General features: G+C 51.4%; 3 long non-coding RNA genes across 3 annotated transcripts; all 3 read right to left on the reverse strand.

The window, feature by feature from the left end:
- Positions 1 to 790: 790 nt before the first annotated feature.
- LOC121087701 lies at positions 791 to 16,463 on the reverse strand. The gene is made up of 4 exons (XR_005827701.1): positions 16,437 to 16,463; positions 1,688 to 1,784; positions 1,373 to 1,521; positions 791 to 847 (listed from the first exon to the last, which is right to left on the reverse strand). It is a non-coding gene; the product is annotated as an uncharacterized LOC121087701 (long non-coding RNA).
- Positions 5,499 to 6,280, reverse strand: LOC121087700. The gene is made up of 2 exons (XR_005827700.1): positions 6,137 to 6,280; positions 5,499 to 5,620 (listed from the first exon to the last, which is right to left on the reverse strand). It is a non-coding gene; the product is annotated as an uncharacterized LOC121087700 (long non-coding RNA).
- LOC121087702 lies at positions 10,318 to 11,235 on the reverse strand. The gene is made up of 3 exons (XR_005827702.1): positions 11,217 to 11,235; positions 10,899 to 11,047; positions 10,318 to 10,374 (listed from the first exon to the last, which is right to left on the reverse strand). It is a non-coding gene; the product is annotated as an uncharacterized LOC121087702 (long non-coding RNA).
- Positions 16,464 to 17,774: the final 1,311 nt, after the last annotated feature.

The following is a 17,774-nucleotide window of genomic DNA, read 5'->3' on the forward strand; positions in this document are numbered from 1 at the left end:
CTCAGCCCGCCCGCCGCCGGCACCAGGCGCTCCCCGCCGCGGCCGAGCGCCGGCCCGCCACATCCCCCCCCGCCCGGCCGCCCTCAGGCCGAGCGCTCACCCAGCGCGCCGCCGCACGACCCGGCCCGAAAGTCTTCCAGGCTCCCGGCGAAGGCTCCGCACCGCCACGGGCGCGCCGGCGCGCCGCGCGGGCTGGAAAAGGAACCCCACTTCCGGGGCCGTCTGCGTAGCCCGTACGTGCGAGGCCGAAGCCCCGCCCCTAGGGGGTCAAGCCGTTTCTGCGCACGGGAAAAAAGCGGAATTGCGTCATACGCATGCGACGCCGCCGGAGACCCCGCCCCCTTTGGCTTCAAGCCGGCAGCTGCGCATGCGCTGCCCTTAGTTTTGCCAGTACCCCTTCTGCGCATGCGCAGAAGCGGCATTGCGTCATACGCATGCGACGCCGCCGGAGACCCCGCCCCCTTTGGCTTCAAGCCGGCACTGCGCATGCGCTGCCCCTTAGTTTTGCCAGTAACCCTTCTGCGCATGCGCAGAAGCGGCATTGCGTCATACGCATGCGGCGCCGCCCCAAACCCCGCCCCCTTTGGCTTCAAGCCCGGTCTGCGCATGCGCTGCCCTTACTCTGCAGGGCGGCGCTACTGCTGCCGCCTGGCGAAAAAAAATGGGTACTGCAGGCCGGCGCCACTGCTGCCGCCTGGCGAAAAAAATTGGGTACTGCAGCCAGCCTAGCTAACAGACTGCACCCTTTATTATACGAATGGAATCGAGAAGGGAACTCTGCCCACGGGCCCGGCTTCACATCTCGCTGGATCAAGTTCTTCCAGTGAACATATTCAATTCCACCAGTCTAGAGAGAAAGAGAAAAAAAAAAAAAAAAAAAAAAAATAAAAAAAAAAAAAGAATCACTCGAGAGACAGGGCATACACTTTTTTTTTCCTTATAAAAACACCAGCAACATTGCCTTAACGATAAAAGAGGGCAATGAAACCTTTTCTTGTAAAATGCAAGGGGCATTAAAGAGAAGGTAATTCGACAGACAATACATAAACCTCTCCAGCTCTTTCCCCACGTCTATTTGACATTCGTTTCCAAAAACTTTCTCGGGTGAACGTCTTTTGTCTTTGAGCAGTGCGACAGGCGGTTTGCAAACGGCACGAGTCTCTGCTTTTTAAAAATCAATTCAGACTCTGTAATCACTTTAGATGGGGCACTTTGTGTTTCAGAGAAACAAAACCAACGTTGAGTCTTTCCTTGAACGACACAGGCCCGTTCACCTTTACATCAGAGAAACAACGTATGTGGTTCTGATCTCTCAAGGAATCTTTATTTTCCAACAGACTGCACCGTCAAGATCAACAAAGCAGTTTCCTACCGTTTCGCCAGCGAGCAAGAGGACTGTCTCGAGACTAAGTTTCCTTGAACAAACACCGAAGAGATCTTCAAGACTCGGTCCAAATGGCTCCGTCACCGTGAAATCGTAGTCCCCTTCAGCTCCACACCGCTTCATTCTGGGAACGCCCGCTAGAAAAAAAAGAAACGGTTTATTCAGTGTAACGATTCGATTGGTATACAAGCCTTCAAGGCTCCCAAGACGAAGTCTAAGAGGGTCAGGACCGTGAATGTTTGTACTCGCAGTGAAGCTCAGCATCTTATGCAACCTCAGCCAAGACAAAGGTGAAAAACTCACCGGCGCCGAACGTTTCCTCACCTGTAAGCTGCCCAGTCCTTGGCATGCAGGACTCCAAATTCAAAATTCACAGGTCCCGGAGAAAGAAAACCAAAAACTACAGGACAAACAGACAATCAAAACAAAAGACCTCAAATAAGGACTCCTCTAAGGACTGTTATATACATCTTTTGTATACGACCTACGCACGGCAACATACGCTTCGTACCAGCTCCATTACATGCTCAAGTAGCAGATACCTCATACACTGCTTTCCATCACAGATTACGATTTTTTGATGACATTACCAAAGTTGGTCATCTATTAGTATGATAGGTTATGCCAGTGCCTGAAATGATTTTCGATCTCAGACGTTTCACAGAAACGCCGCAGTTTTTCACTGCAATAAGCAATTGATATCGAGGTCGGTATACGTCACCGAGCGAGTGCTAGGAGTGAAAAGTTTACATTTACCTCTTGCTCTTCGACAGCCGATAAATCCCGTAAACAAAACGACATCTTTAGCAACACCGGTACCGAAGACACAGCGCAAAACCCCCCGTTAATGTACTCCTGTATTTGTTCAATTTCAAAGTAGCCACTTCAACTGACAAAGACACCGATTTTCTACCTGTAACTCTACTCCTCATTATCATCCTGCTACAGAAAGAAACTAACCGCTAGCATTTCTACGTAACGACTTATTTTTCCAGAAAAGAATAAAAAGCCACAACCGACCAACCAAAAAAAAAACCCCAAACAGAAACAAAACAAACAAAAAAAAAAAAAAACCCCACTCAAAAAAAAAAAAAAAAAAAACCCAAAAAACAACTCACCTCCTACCTTCTGTGTCCCAGGATGAAAAGTTTCCTTCGGGTTCTTCCCAAATTTGTCATGACCCACAGGACTGAAATGCAAATGAAATACTGCTTTAGAGGAGAGCAAGCATACACTTCGACATTAAACCATGAACTGGCTGTAGTTGGAACAAAACAAACAAAAAAAAAAAACCCCACTCAAAAAAAAAAAAAAAACCCAAAAAACAACTCACCTCCTACCTTCTGTGTCCCAGGATGAAAAGTTTCCTTCGGGTTCTTCCCAAATTTGTCATGACCCACAGGACTGAAATGCAAATGAAATACTGCTTTAGAGGAGAGCAAGCATACACCTCGACATTAAACCATGAACTGGCTGTAGTCGGAATCGATTGCGAGAAGAATCGTTCAAAGAGCCTTGCTTGCCGTGGAATTTTTTGCGGAAGAGCCATTTATTTCCCGCACGACTAACCGCTGAGACTTCTTAAACTTCTTTCTGATTTTAAAAACAGAAACAACTAGGACCCTGCACGGAGGATCACTTTTAAGCGTACCGTATTTACTATAGAAAGCACAGAACTTTATTCCCTCGTCCTTCGCTTCGGCTTTATACATAACTGTCGTGAGCGTTTTAGGAAGACTCAGTAACCTATCCTATTTCATAAGCTTCTCTTCCATCCCTTTGAAAACAACTCCAGGCACGTCAAATGAAAAACGAGCTGCTCGGCATCAGGCTCGTACCCCAAAGATCCACAAGCAAGATCAGCTGCCTCGCCCAAACGGAAAGCCCTCACGGTATAGCATTTCTTCCCAACTCGTGTTTCTACGTGACTGTCATTTTCGCCCATTTTTTTTCCCCTACCGTTAATTTCCGGAGCTGCGCAGCACGCCACGGAGTGCCAAAGGCAGTCTGTCTGAGGCACACCGAGCTGACACGGAGGTCACATCCGATGCGCCTTTCCATCATCGCTTACGCTAGGCCACCACGCCGACAGGATCTCCTGTAGTTCCCTTCGAAAGCAATTAAAAGGCTGAGCTTAATTTAATTGACAAAAAAGCAGGTTTGTCGTGCAGCTGAAATTCGTTGACATAGTCGGTACCTGAAACTCACGCTGGCTGTGAACGGGGTGAAATGGCAAAGGACCATCAGCCAGGCCCGAGGGAAGGCTCAAAGGCTGTACAAGCTAAAGAATAGCCAGGGAAGGGATTTTAGTCCGAGCCCAAGCGGGCAAAAGGAGATGACGTTAGTCCTGCTGCCTGCAGGTGTGTGGGAAAATCACCCTGAGGTGGGGGGGAACTCGAGAAAATTGCGTCCTAACGGAAGCACGGTATTACGGAAAGCTTTTTATAGGGTAGAACACAGCTATAGCCTCGAGGACGGTCGGCACGCACACAGCCTGGACCGCCACCGTTCCCTAAGCAGCGGCTCGGCGCACGCCGACAGCGGTGACGGAGGACGAGCTTAAGGCAAAAAGCCAAAAGCAAACCCCTCAAAGGCCAGAACCGTTCTCAGGAACACAGGAGTTAAGCCTAAAAGCGGTTGAAAGCTGCCTCCTACCTCTTCCCCCTCCGACACCGGCACGTTTCCTCGCGATCTCCTTTTCGCAAACAAAAGACGGATGCCTGCGGTATCAGCTTGGTCCCGAAGCACCACGATGCGCTTGCTGGCTTCACGCTCTCTTCTGACAAGGCTGACAGCTTCTCCGCACACGACAGCCGAGGCCCTGTGAAACACGAGGAAGGCAAACACCGGTAACGTCTCGCAGGGGTCAGGAGGAAGTCAGGATGCACTCATTCGGAGCCCAACGCGTTACCCAAAGGAATAACCCCAGCAGAACAAGAGGGCAGGAACGGTCGGTAGACAGGCAGACAACATGCACGGCAGCGATACCCACGTCAGACTTGCAGGGCGCTTCCAGTCAGCCCGCTGCCGCGGCTCAGGCCGGCGGCTGGGGGAAAGACAAAGCCCCGCGCAGAGCTGCGGCGGCTGCCCGGGCAGCCCAGAGGGCGGCGGGGGGGGCGGCGGCAGGTCGCCGCGGGCCGACCCCTCCCTCTCCCGGGCCCCGCCAGGCCGCCACAAGTGGCGAGCACCGGGGCCGCCCCCCGCCGCCGCTCCTCGCCTCCGCGCTGAGGTAGCGGCGCAGCCCCGAGAGAAAAAAAAAAAAAAAAAAAAAAAAAAAACCAGCCCAAAATAGGCAGCACCGTGAGGAGCCCGCTGACCGCCGTCGCTGCCGGGGAGACGAGAACGGGCCGGCAGCCCCGCCGGTCCCGGGCCGGGCCGCCCGCCTCAGCCCGCCCGCCGCCGGCACCAGGCGCTCCCCGCCGCGGCCGAGCGCCGGCCCGCCACATCCCCCCCCGCCCGGCCGCCCTCAGGCCGAGCGCTCACCCAGCGCGCCGCCGCACGACCCGGCCCGAAAGTCTTCCAGGCTCCCGGCGAAGGCTCCGCACCGCCACGGGCGCGCCGGCGCGCCGCGCGGGCTGGAAAAGAACCCCACTTCCGGGGCCGTCTGCGTAGCCCGTACGTGCGAGGGCCGAAGCCCCGCCCCTAGGGGTCAAGCCGTTTCTTCTGCGCACGGGAAAAAAGCGGAATTGCGTCATACGCAATGCGACGCCGCCGGAGACCCCGCCCCCTTTGGCTTCAAGCCGGCACTGGCGCATGCGCTGCCCTTAGTTTTGCCAGTACCCCTTCTGCGCATGCGCAGAAGCGGCATTGCGTCATACGCATGCGACGCCGCCGGAGACCCCGCCCCCCTTTGGCTTCAAGCCGGCACTGCGCATGCGCTGGCCCTTAGTTTTGCCAGTAACCCTTCTGCGCATGCGCAGAAGCGGCATTGCGTCATACGCATGCGGCGTCCGCCCCAAACCCCGCCCCCTTTGGCTTCAAGCCCGGTCTGGCGCATGCGCTGCCCTTACTCTGCAGGGCGGCGCTACTGCTGCCGCCTGGCGAAAAAAAAATGGGTACTGCAGCCGGCGCCACTGCTGCCGCCTGGCGAAAAAAATTGGGTACTGCAGCCAGCCTAGCTAACAGACTGCACCCTTTATTATACGAATGGAATCGAGAAGGGAACTCTGCCCACGGCCCCGGCTTCACATCTCGCTGGATCAAGTTCTTCCAGTGAACATATTCAATTCCACCAGTCTAGAGAGAAAGAGAAAAAAAAAAAAAAAAAAAAAAAAAAAAAAAAGAATCACTCGAGAGACAGGGCATACACTTTTTTTTTTCTTATAAAAACACCAGCAACATTGCCTTAACGATAAAAGAGGCAATGAAACCTTTTCTTGTAAAATGCAAGGGCATTAAAGAGAAGGTAATTCGACAGACAATACATAAACCTCTCCAGCTCTTTCCCCACGTCTATTTGACATTCGTTTCCAAAAACTTTCTCGGGTGAACGTCTTTTGTCTTGAGCAGTGCGACAGGCGGTTTGCAAACGGCACGAGTCTCTGCTTTTTAAAAATCAATTCAGACTCTGTAATCACTTTAGATGGGGCACTTTGTGTTTCAGAGAAACAAAACCAACGTTGAGTCTTTCCTTGAACGACACAGGCCCGTTCACCTTTACATCAGAGAAACAACGTATGTGGTTCTGATCTCTCAAGGAATCTTTATTTTCCAACAGACTGCACCGTCAAGATCAACAAAGCAGTTTCCTACCGTTTCGCCAGCGAGCAAGAGGACTGTCTCGAGACTAAGTTTCCTTGAACAAACACCGAAGAGATCTTCAAGACTCGGTCCAAATGGCTCCGTCACCGTGAAATCGTAGTCCCCTTCAGCTCCACACCGCTTCATTCTGGGAACGCCCCGCTAGAAAAAAAAGAAACGGTTTATTCAGTGTAACGATTCGATTGGGTATACAAGCCTTCAAGGCTCCCAAGACGAAGTCTAAGAGGGTCAGGACCGTGAATGTTTGTACTCGCAGTGAAGCTCAGCATCTTATGCAACCCTCAGCCAAGACAAAGGTGAAAAACTCACCGGCGCCGAACGTTTCCTCACCTGTAAGCTGCCCATCCTTGGCATGCAGGACTCCAAATTCAAAATTCACAGGTCCCGGAGAAAGAAAACCAAAAACTACAGGACAAACAGACAATCAAAACAAAAGACCTCAAATAAGGACTCCTCTAAGGACTGTTATATACATCTTTTGTATACGACCTACGCACGGCAACATACGCTTCGTACCAGCTCCATTACATGCTCAAGTAGCAGATACCTCATACACTGCTTTCCATCACAGATTACGATTTTTTGATGACATTACCAAAGCTGGTCATCTATTAGTATGATAGGTTATGCCAGTGCCTGAAATGATTTTCGATCTCAGACGTTTCACAGAAACGCCGCAGTTTTTCACTGCAATAAGCAATTGATATCGAGGTCGGTATACGTCACCGAGCGAGTGCTAGGAGTGAAAAGTTTACATTTACCTCTTGCTCTTCGACAGCCGATAAATCCCGTAAACAAAACGACATCTTTAGCACACCCGGTAACCGAAGACACAGCGCAAAACCCCCCGTTAATGTACTCCTGTATTTGTTCAATTTCAAAGTAGCCACTTCAACTGACAAAGACAAGCCGATTTTCTACCTGTAACTCTACTCCTCATTATCATCCTGCTACAGAAAGAAACAAACCGCTAGCATTTCTACGTAACGACTTATTTTTCCAGAAAAGAATAAAAAGCCACAACCGACCAACCAAAAAAAAAACCCCAAACAGAAACAAAACAAACAAAAAAAAAAAAAAAACCCCACTCAAAAAAAAAAAAAAAAAAACCCAAAAAACAACTCACCTCCTACCTTCTGTTGTCCCAGGATGAAAAGTTTCCTTCGGGTTCTTCCCAAATTTGTCATGACCCACAGGACTGAAATGCAAATGAAATACTGCTTTAGAGGAGAGCAAGCATACACTTCGACATTAAAACCATGAACTGGCTGTAGTTGGAACAAAACAAACAAAAAAAAAAACCCCACTCCAAAAAAAAAAAAAAAAAACCCAAAAAACAACTCACCTCCTACCTTCTGTGTCCCAGGATGAAAAGTTTCCTTCGTGTTCTTCCCAAATTTGTCATGACCCACAGGACTGAAATGCAAATGAAATACTGCTTTAGAGGAGAGCAAGCATACACCTCGACATTAAACCATGAACTGGCTGTAGTCGGAATCGATTGCGAGAAGAATCGTTCAAAGAGCCTTGCTGCCGTGGAATTTTTTGCGGAAGAGCCATTTATTTCCGCACGACTAACCGCTGAGACTTCTTAAACTTCTTTCTGATTTTAAAAACAGAAACAACTAGGACCCTGCACGGAGATCACTTTTAAGCGTACCGTATTTACTATAGAAAGCACAGAACTTATTCCCTCGTCCTTCGCTTCGGCTTTATACATAACTGTCGTGAGCGTTTTAGGAAGACTCAGTAACCTATCCTATTTCATAAGCTTCTCTTCCATCCCTTTGAAAACAACTCCAGGCACGTCAAATGAAAAACGAGCTGCTCGGCATCAGGCTCGTACCCCAAAGATCCACAAGCAAGATCAGCTGCCTCGCCCCAACGGAAAGCCCTCACGTATAGCATTTCTTCCCAACTCGTGTTTCTACGTGACTGTCATTTTCGGCCCATTTTTTTTCCCCTACCGTTAATTTCCGGAGCTGCGCAGCACGCCACGGAGTGCCAAAGGCAGTCTGTCTGAGGCACACCGAGCTGACACGGAGGTCACATCCGATGCGCCTTTCCATCATCGCTTACGCTAGGCCACCACGCCGACAGGATCTCCTGTAGTTCCCTTCGAAAGCAATTAAAAGGCTGAGCTTAATTTAATTGACAAAAAAGCAGGTTTGTCGTGCAGCTGAAATTCGTTGGACATAGTCGGTACCGAAACTCACGCTGGCTGTGAACGGGGTGAAATGGCAAAGGACCATCAGCCAGGCCCGAGGGAAGGCTCAAAGGCTGTACAAGCTAAAGAATAGCCAGGGAAGGGATTTTAGTCCGAGCCCAAGCGGGCAAAAGGAGATGACGTTAGTCCTGCTGCCTGCAGGTGTGTGGGAAAATCACCCTGAGGTGGGGGGGGAACTCGAGAAAATTGCGTCCTAACGGAAGCACGGTATTACGGAAAGCTTTTTTATAGGGTAGAATCACAGCTATAGCCTCGAGGACGGTCGGCACGCACACAGCCTGGACCGCCACCGTTCCCTAAGCAGCGGCTCGGCGCACGCCGACAGCGGTGACGGAGGACGAGCTTAAGGCAAAAAGCCAAAAGCAAACCCCTCAAAGGCCAGAACCGTTCTCAGGAACACAGGAGTTAAGCCTAAAAGCTGGTTGAAAGCTGCCTCCTACCTCTTCCCCCTCCGACACCGGCACGTTTCCTCGCGATCCCTTTTCGCAAACAAAAGACGGATGCCTGCGGTATCAGCTTGGTCCCGAAGCACCACGATGCGCTTGCTGGCTTCACGCTCTCTTCTGGACAAGGCTGACAGCTTCTCCCACACGACAGCCGAGGCCCTGTGAAACACGAGGAAGGCAAACACCGGTAACGTCTCGCAGGGGTCAGGAGGAAGTCAGGATGCACTCCATCGGAGCCCAACGCGTTACCCAAAGGAATAACCCCAGCAGAACAAGAGGCAGGAACGGTCGGTAGACAGGCAGACAACATGCACGGCAGCGATACCCACGTCAGACTTGCAGGGCGCTTCCAGTCAGCCCGCTGCCGCGGCTCAGGCCGGCGGCGGGGGGAAAGACAAAGCCCCGCGCAGAGCTGCGGCGGCTGCCCGGGCAGCCCAGAGGCGGCGGGGGGGGCGGCGGCAGGTCGCCGCGGGCCGACCCCTCCCTCTCCCGGGCCCCGCCAGGCCGCCACAAGTGGCGAGCACCGGGGCCGCCCCCGCCGCCGCTCCTCGCCTCCGCGCTGAGGTAGCGGCGCAGCCCCGAGAGACAAAAAAAAAAAAAAAAAAAAAAACCAGCCCAAAATAGGCAGCACCGTGAGGAGCCCGCTGACCGCCGTCGCTGCCGGGGAGACGAGAACGGCCGGCAGCCCCCGCCGGTCCCGGGCCGGGCCGCCCGCCTCAGCCCGCCCGCCGCCGGCACCAGGCGCTCCCCGCCGCGGCCGAGCGCCGGCCCGCCACATCCCCCCCCGCCCGGCCGCCCTCAGGCCGAGCGCTCACCCAGCGCGCCGCCGCACGACCCGGCCCGAAAGTCTTCCAGGCTCCCGGCGAAGGCTCCGCACCGCCACGGGCGCGCCGGCGCGCCGCGCGGGCTGGAAAAGAACCCCACTTCCGGGGCCGTCTGCGTAGCCCGTACGTGCGAGGCCGAAGCCCCGCCCCTAGGGGTCAAGCCGTTTCTGCGCACGGGAAAAAAGCGGAATTGCGTCATACGCATGCGACGCCGCCGGAGACCCCGCCCCCTTTGGCTTCAAGCCGGCAGTGCGCATGCGCTGCCCTTAGTTTTGCCAGTAACCCTTCTGCGCATGCGCAGAAGCGGCATTGCGTCATACGCATGCGACGCCGCCGGAGACCCCGCCCCCTTTGGCTTCAAGCCGGCACTGCGCATGCGCTGCCCTTAGTTTTGCCAGTAACCCTTCTGCGCATGCGCAGAAGCGGCATTGCGTCATACGCATGCGGCGCGCCCCAAACCCCGCCCCCTTTGGCTTCAAGCCCGGTCTGCGCATGCGCTGCCCTTACTCTGCAGGGCGGCGCTACTGCTGCCGCCTGGCGAAAAAAAAATGGGTACTGCAGCCGGCGCCACTGCTGCCGCCTGGCGAAAAAAATTGGGTACTGCAGCCAGCCTAGCTAACAGACTGCACCCTTTATTATACGAATGGAATCGAGAAGGGAACTCTGCCCACGGCCCGGCTTCACATCTCGCTGGATCAAGTTCTTCCAGTGAACATATTCAATTCCACCAGTCTAGAGAGAAAGAGAAAAAAAAAAAAAAAAAAAAAAAAAATAAAAAAAAAAGAATCACTCGAGAGACAGGGCATACACTTTTTTTTTTTCCTTATAAAAACACCAGCAACATTGCCTTAACGATAAAAGAGGCAATGAAACCTTTTCTTGTAAAATGCAAGGGCATTAAAGAGAAGGTAATTCGACAGACAATACATAAACCTCTCCAGCTCTTTCCCCACGTCTATTTGACATTCCTTTCCAAAAACTTTCTCGGGTGAACGTCTTTTGTCTTTGAGCAGTGCGACAGGCGGTTTGCAAACGGCACGAGTCTCTGCTTTTTAAAAATCAATTCAGACTCTGTAATCACTTTAGATGGGGCACTTTGTGTTTCAGAGAAACAAAACCAACGTTGAGTCTTTCCTTGAACGACACAGGCCCGTTCACCTTTACATCAGAGAAACAACGTATGTGGTTCTGATCTCTCAAGGAATCTTTATTTTCCAACAGACTGCACCGTCAAGATCAACAAAGCAGTTTCCTACCGTTTCGCCAGCGAGCAAGAGGACTGTCTCGAGACTAAGTTTCCTTGAACAAACACCGAAGAGATCTTCAAGACTCGGTCCAAATGGCTCCGTCACCGTGAAATCGTAGTCCCCTTCAGCTCCACACCGCTTCATTCTGGGAACGCCCGCTAGAAAAAAAAAGAAACGGTTTATTCAGTGTAACGATTCGATTGGTATACAAGCCTTCAAGGCTCCCAAGACGAAGTCTAAGAGGGTCAGGACCGTGAATGTTTGTACTCGCAGTGAAGCTCAAGCATCTTATGCAACCCTCAGCCAAGACAAAGGTGAAAAACTCACCGGCGCCGAACGTTTCCTCACCTGTAAGCTGCCCATCCTTGGCATGCAGGACTCCAAATTCAAAATTCACAGGTCCCGGAGAAAGAAAACCAAAAACTACAGGACAAACAGACAATCAAACAAAAGACCTCAAATAAGGACTCCTCTAAGGACTGTTATATACATCTTTTGTATACGACCTACGCACGGCAACATACGCTTCGTACCAGCTCCATTACATGCTCAAGTAGCAGATACCTCATACACTGCTTTCCATCACAGATTACGATTTTTTGATGACATTACCAAAGCTTGGTCATCTATTAGTATGATAGGTTATGCCAGTGCCTGAAATGATTTTCGATCTCAGACGTTTCACAGAAACGCCGCAGTTTTTCACTGCAATAAGCAATTGATATCGAGGTCGGTATACGTCACCGAGCGAGTGCTAGGAGTGAAAAGTTACATTTACCTCTTGCTCTTCGACAGCCGATAAATCCCGTAAACAAAACGACATCTTTAGCACACCGGTACCGAAGACACAGCGCAAAACCCCCCGTTAATGTACTCCTGTATTTGTTCAATTTCAAAGTAGCCACTTCAACTGACAAAGACAGCCGATTTTCTACCTGTAACTCTACTCCTCATTATCATCCTGCTACAGAAAGAAACAAACCGCTAGCATTTCTACGTAACGACTTATTTTTCCAGAAAAGAATAAAAAGCCACAACCGACCAACCAAAAAAAAAAACCCCAAACAGAAACAAAACAAACAAAAAAAAAAAAAACCCACTCAAAAAAAAAAAAAAAAAAACCAAAAAACAACTCACCTCCTACCTTCTGTGTCCCCAGGATGAAAAGTTTCCTTCGGGGTTCTTCCCAAATTTGTCATGACCCCACAGGACTGAAATGCAAATGAAATACTGCTTTAGAGGAGAGCAAGCATACACTTCGACATTAAACCATGAACTGGCTGTAGTTGGAACAAAACAAACAAAAAAAAAAACCCCACTCAAAAAAAAAAAAAAACCCAAAAAACAACTCACCTCCTACCTTCTGTGTCCCAGGATGAAAAGTTTCCTTCGGGTTCTTCCCAAATTTGTCATGACCCACAGGACTGAAATGCAAATGAAATACTGCTTTAGAGGAGAGCAAGCATACACCTCGACATTAAACCATGAACTGGCTGTAGTCGGAATCGATTGCGAGAAGAATCGTTCAAAGAGCCTTGCTGCCGTGGAATTTTTTGCGGAAGAGCCATTTATTTCCCGCACGACTAACCGCTGAGACTTCTTAAACTTCTTTCTGATTTTAAAAACAGAAACAACTAGGACCCTGCACGGAGATCACTTTTAAGCGTACCGTATTTACTATAGAAAGCACAGAACTTTATTCCCTCGTCCTTCGCTTCGGCTTTATACATAACTGTCGTGAGCGTTTTAGGAAGACTCAGTAACCTATCCTATTTCATAAGCTTCTCTTCCATCCCTTTGAAAACAACTCCAGGCACGTCAAATGAAAAACGAGCTGCTCGGCATCAGGCTCGTACCCCAAAGATCCACAAGCAAGATCAGCTGCCTCGCCCAACGGAAAGCCCTCACGTATAGCATTTCTTCCCAACTCGTGTTTCTACGTGACTGTCATTTTCGCCCATTTTTTTTCCCCTACCGTTAATTTCCGGAGCTGCGCAGCACGCCACGGAGTGCCAAAGGCAGTCTGTCTGAGGCACAGCCGAGCTGACACGGAGGTCACATCCGATGCGCCTTTCCATCATCGCTTACGCTAGGCCACCACGCCGACAGGATCTCCTGTAGTTCCCTTCGAAAGCAATTAAAAGGCTGAGCTTTCATTTAATTGACAAAAAAGCAGGTTTGTCGTGCAGCTGAAATTCGTTGACATAGTCGGTACCGAAACTCACGCTGGCTGTGAACGGGGTGAAATGGCAAAGGACCATCAGCCAGGCCCGAGGGAAGGCTCAAAGGCTGTACAAGCTAAAGAATAGCCAGGGAAGGGATTTTAGTCCGAGCCCAAGCGGGCAAAAGGAGATGACGTTAGTCCTGCTGCCTGCAGGTGTGTGGGAAAATCACCCTGAGGTGGGGGGGGAACTCGAGAAAATTGCGTCCTAACGGAAGCACGGTATTACGGAAAGCTTTTTATAGGGTAGAACACAGCTATAGCCTCGAGGACGGTCGGCACGCACACAGCCTGGACCGCCACCGTTCCCTAAGCAGCGGCTCGGCGCACGCCGACAGCGGTGACGGAGGACGAGCTTAAGGCAAAAAGCCAAAAGCAAACCCCTCAAAGGCCAGAACCGTTCTCAGGAACACAGGAGTTAAGCCTAAAAGCGGTTGAAAGCTGCCTCCTACCTCTTCCCCCTCCGACACCGGCACGTTTCCTCGCGATCCCTTTTCGCAAACAAAAGACGGATGCCTGCGGTATCAGCTTGGTCCCGAAGCACCACGATGCGCTTGCTGGCTTCACGCTCTCTTCTGACAAGGCTGACAGCTTCTCCGCACACGACAGCCGAGGCCCTGTGAAACACGAGGAAGGCAAACACCGGTAACGTCTCGCAGGGGTCAGGAGGAAGTCAGGATGCACTCCATTCGGAGCCCAACGCGTTACCCAAAGGAATAACCCCAGCAGAACAAGAGGCAGGAACGGTCGGTAGACAGGCAGACAACATGCACGGCAGCGATACCCACGTCAGACTTGCAGGGCGCTTCCAGTCAGCCCGCTGCCGCGGCTCAGGCCGGCGGCTGGGGGAAAGACAAAGCCCCGCGCAGAGCTGCGGCGGCTGCCCGGGCAGCCCAGAGGCGGCGGGGGGGGCGGCAGGTCGCCGCGGGCCGACCCCTCCCTCTCCCGGGCCCCGCCAGGCCGCCACAAGTGGCGAGCACCGGGGCCGCCCCCCGCCGCCGCTCCTCGCCTCCGCGCTGAGGTAGCGGCGCAGCCCCGAGAGACAAAAAAAAAAAAAAAAAAAAACCAGCCCAAAATAGGCAGCACCGTGAGGAGCCCGCTGACCGCCGTCGCTGCCGGGGAGACGAGAACGGCCGGCAGCCCCCGCCGGTCCCGGGCCGGGCCGCCCGCCTCAGCCCGCCCGCCGCCGGCACCAGGCGCTCCCCCGCCGCGGCCGAGCGCCGGCCCGCCACATCCCCCCCCCCCCCGGCCCCGCCCGCCCGCCCGCCCGGCCGCCCTCAGGCCGAGCGCTCACCCAGCGCGCCGCCGCACGACCCGGCCCGAAAGTCTTCCAGGCTCCCGGCGAAGGCTCCGCACCGCCACGGGCGCGCCGGCGCGCCGCGCGGGCTGGAAATGAACCCCACTTCCGGGGCCGTCTGCGTAGCCCGTACGTGCGAGGCCGAAGCCCCGCCCCTAGGGGTCAAGCCGTTTCTGCGCACGGGAAAAAAGCGGAATTGCGTCATACGCATGCGACGCCGCCGGAGACCCCGCCCCCCTTTGGCTTCAAGCCGGCAGTGCGCATGCGCTGCCCTTAGTTTTGCCAGTAACCCTTCTGCGCATGCGCAGAAGCGGCATTGCGTCATACGCATGCGACGCCGCCGGAGACCCCGCCCCCTTTGGCTTCAAGCCGGCACTGCGCATGCGCTGCCCTTAGTTTTGCCAGTAACCCTTCTGCGCATGCGCAGAAGCGGCATTGCGTCATACGCATGCGGCACCGCCCCAAACCCCGCCCCCTTTGGCTTCAAGCCCGGTCTGCGCATGCGCTGCCCTTACTCTGCAGGGCGGCGCTACTGCTGCCGCCCTGGCGAAAAAAAATGGGTACTGCAGCCGGCGCCACTGCTGCCGCCTGGCGAAAAAAAATTGGGTACTGCAGCCAGCCTAGCTAACAGACTGCACCCTTTATTATACGAATGGAATCGAGAAGGGAACTCTGCCCACGGCCCGGCTTCACATCTCGCTGGATCAAGTTCTTCCAGTGAACATATTCAATTCCACCAGTCTAGAGAGAAAGAGAAAAAAAAAAAAAAAAAAAAAAGTAAAAACAAAAGAATCACTCGAGAGACAGGGCATACACTTTTTTTTTTCCTTATAAAAACACCAGCAACATTGCCTTAACGATAAAAGAGGCAATGAAACCTTTTCTTGTAAAATGCAAGGGCATTAAAGAGAAGGTAATTCGACAGACAATACATAAACCTCTCCAGCTCTTTCCCCACGTCTATTTGACATTCGTTTCCAAAAACTTTCTCGGGTGAACGTCTTTTGTCTTTGAGCAGTGCGACAGGCGGTTTGCAAACGGCACGAGTCTCTGCTTTTTAAAAATCAATTCAGACTCTGTAATCACTTTAGATGGGGCACTTTGTGTTTCAGAGAAACAAAACCAACGTTGAGTCTTTCCTTGAACGACACAGGCCCGTTCACCTTTACATCAGAGAAACAACGTATGTGGTTCTGATCTCTCAAGGAATCTTTATTTTCCAACAGACTGCACCGTCAAGATCAACCAAGCAGTTTCCTACCGTTTCGCCAGCGAGCAAGAGGACTGTCTCGAGACTAAGTTTCCTCGAACAAACACCCAAGAGATCTTCAAGACTCGGTCCAAACGGCTCCGTCACCGTGAAATCGTAGTCCCCTTCAGCTCCACACCGCTTCATTCTGGGAACGCCCCCTAGAAAAAAAAGAAACGGTTTATTCAGTGTAACGATTCGATTGGTATGCAAGCCTTCAAGGCTCCCAAGACGAAGTCTAAGAGGGTCAGGACCGTGAATGTTTGGACTCGCAGTGAAGCTCAACATCTTATGCAACCCTCAGCCAAGACAAAGGTGAAAAACTCACCGGCGCCGAACGTTTCCTCATCTGTAAGCTGCCCATCCTTAGCATGCAGGACTCCAAATTCAAAATTCACAGGTCCCGGAGAAAGAAAACCAAAAACTACAGGACAAACAGACAATCAAACAAAAGACCTCAAATAAGGACTCCTCTAAGGACTGTTATATACATCTTTTGTATACGACCTACGCACGGCAACATACGCTTCGTGCCAGCTCCATTACATGCTCAAGTAGCAGATACCTCATACACCTGCTTTCCATCACAGATTACGATTTTTTGATGACATTACTAAAGTTGGTCACCTATTAGTGTGATAGGTTATGCCAGTGCCTGAAATGATTTTCGATCTCAGACGTTGCACAGAAACGCCGCAGTTTTTCACTGCAATAAGCAATTGATATCTAAGTCGGTATACGTCACCGAGCGAGTGCTAGGAGTGAAAAGTTTACATTTACCTCTTGCTCTTCGACAGCCAATAAATCCCGTAAACAAAACGACATCTTTAGCACACCGGTACCGAAGACACAGCGCAAAACCCCCCGTTAATGTACTCCTGTATTTGTTCAATTTCAAAGTAGCCACTTCAACTGACAAAGACAGCCGATTTTCTACCTGTAACTCTACTCCTCATTATTATCCTGCTACAGAAAGAAACAAACCGCTAGCATTTCTACGTAACGACTTATTTTTCCAGAAAAGAATAAAAAGCCACAACCGACCAACCAAAAAAAAAAACCCCAAACAGAAAGAAAACAAACAAAAAAAAAAACCCCACTCAAAAAAAAAAAAAAACCCCAAAAAACAACTCACCTCCTACCTTCTGTGTCCCAGGATGAAAAGTTTCCTTCGGGTTCTTCCCAAATTTGTCATGACCCACAGGACTGAAATGCAAATGAAAAACTGCTTTAGAGGAGAGCAAGCATACACCTCGACATTAAACCATGAACTGGCTGTAGTTGGAACAAAACAAACAAAAAAAAAAACCCCACTCAAAAAAAAAAAAAACCCCAAAAAACAACTCACCTCCTACCTTCTGTGTCCCAGGATGAAAAGTTTCCTTCGGGTTCTTCCCAAATTTGTCATGACCCACAGGACTGAAATGCAAATGAAATACTGCTTTAGAGGAGAGCAAGCATACACCTCGACATTAAACCATGAACTGGCTGCAGTCGGAATCGATTGCGAGAAGAATCGTTCAAAGAGCCTTGCTGACGTGGAATTTTTTGCGGAAGAGCCATTTATTTCCCGCACGACTAACCGCTGAGACTTCTTAAACTTCTTTCTGATTTTAAAAACAGAAACAACTAGGACCCTGCACGGAGATCACTTTTAAGCGTACCGTATTTACTATAGAAAGCACAGAACTTTATTCCCTCGTCCTTCGCTTCGGCTTTATACATAACTGTCGTGAGCGTTTTAGGAAGACTCAGTAACCTATCCTATTTCATAAGCTTCTCTTCCATCCCTTTGAAAACAACTCCAGGCACGTCAAATGAAAAACGAGCTGCTCGGCATCAGGCTCGTACCCCAAAGATCCACAAGCAAGATCAGCTGCCTCGCCCAACGGAAAGCCCTCACGTATAGCATTTCTTCCCAACTCGTGTTTCTACGTGACTGTCATTTTCGCCCATTTTTTTTCCCCTACCGTTAATTTCCGGAGCTGCGCAGCACGCCACGGAGTGCCAAAGGCAGTCTGTCTGAGGCACACCGAGCTGACACGGAGGTCACATCCGATGCGCCTTTCCATCATCGCTTACGCTAGGCCACCACGCCGACAGGATCTCCTGTAGTTC

The sequence above is a fragment of the Falco naumanni genome, chromosome 4 (genome assembly GCF_017639655.2).
Source record: "Falco naumanni isolate bFalNau1 chromosome 4, bFalNau1.pat, whole genome shotgun sequence".
Taxonomy (NCBI): domain Eukaryota; kingdom Metazoa; phylum Chordata; class Aves; order Falconiformes; family Falconidae; genus Falco; species Falco naumanni.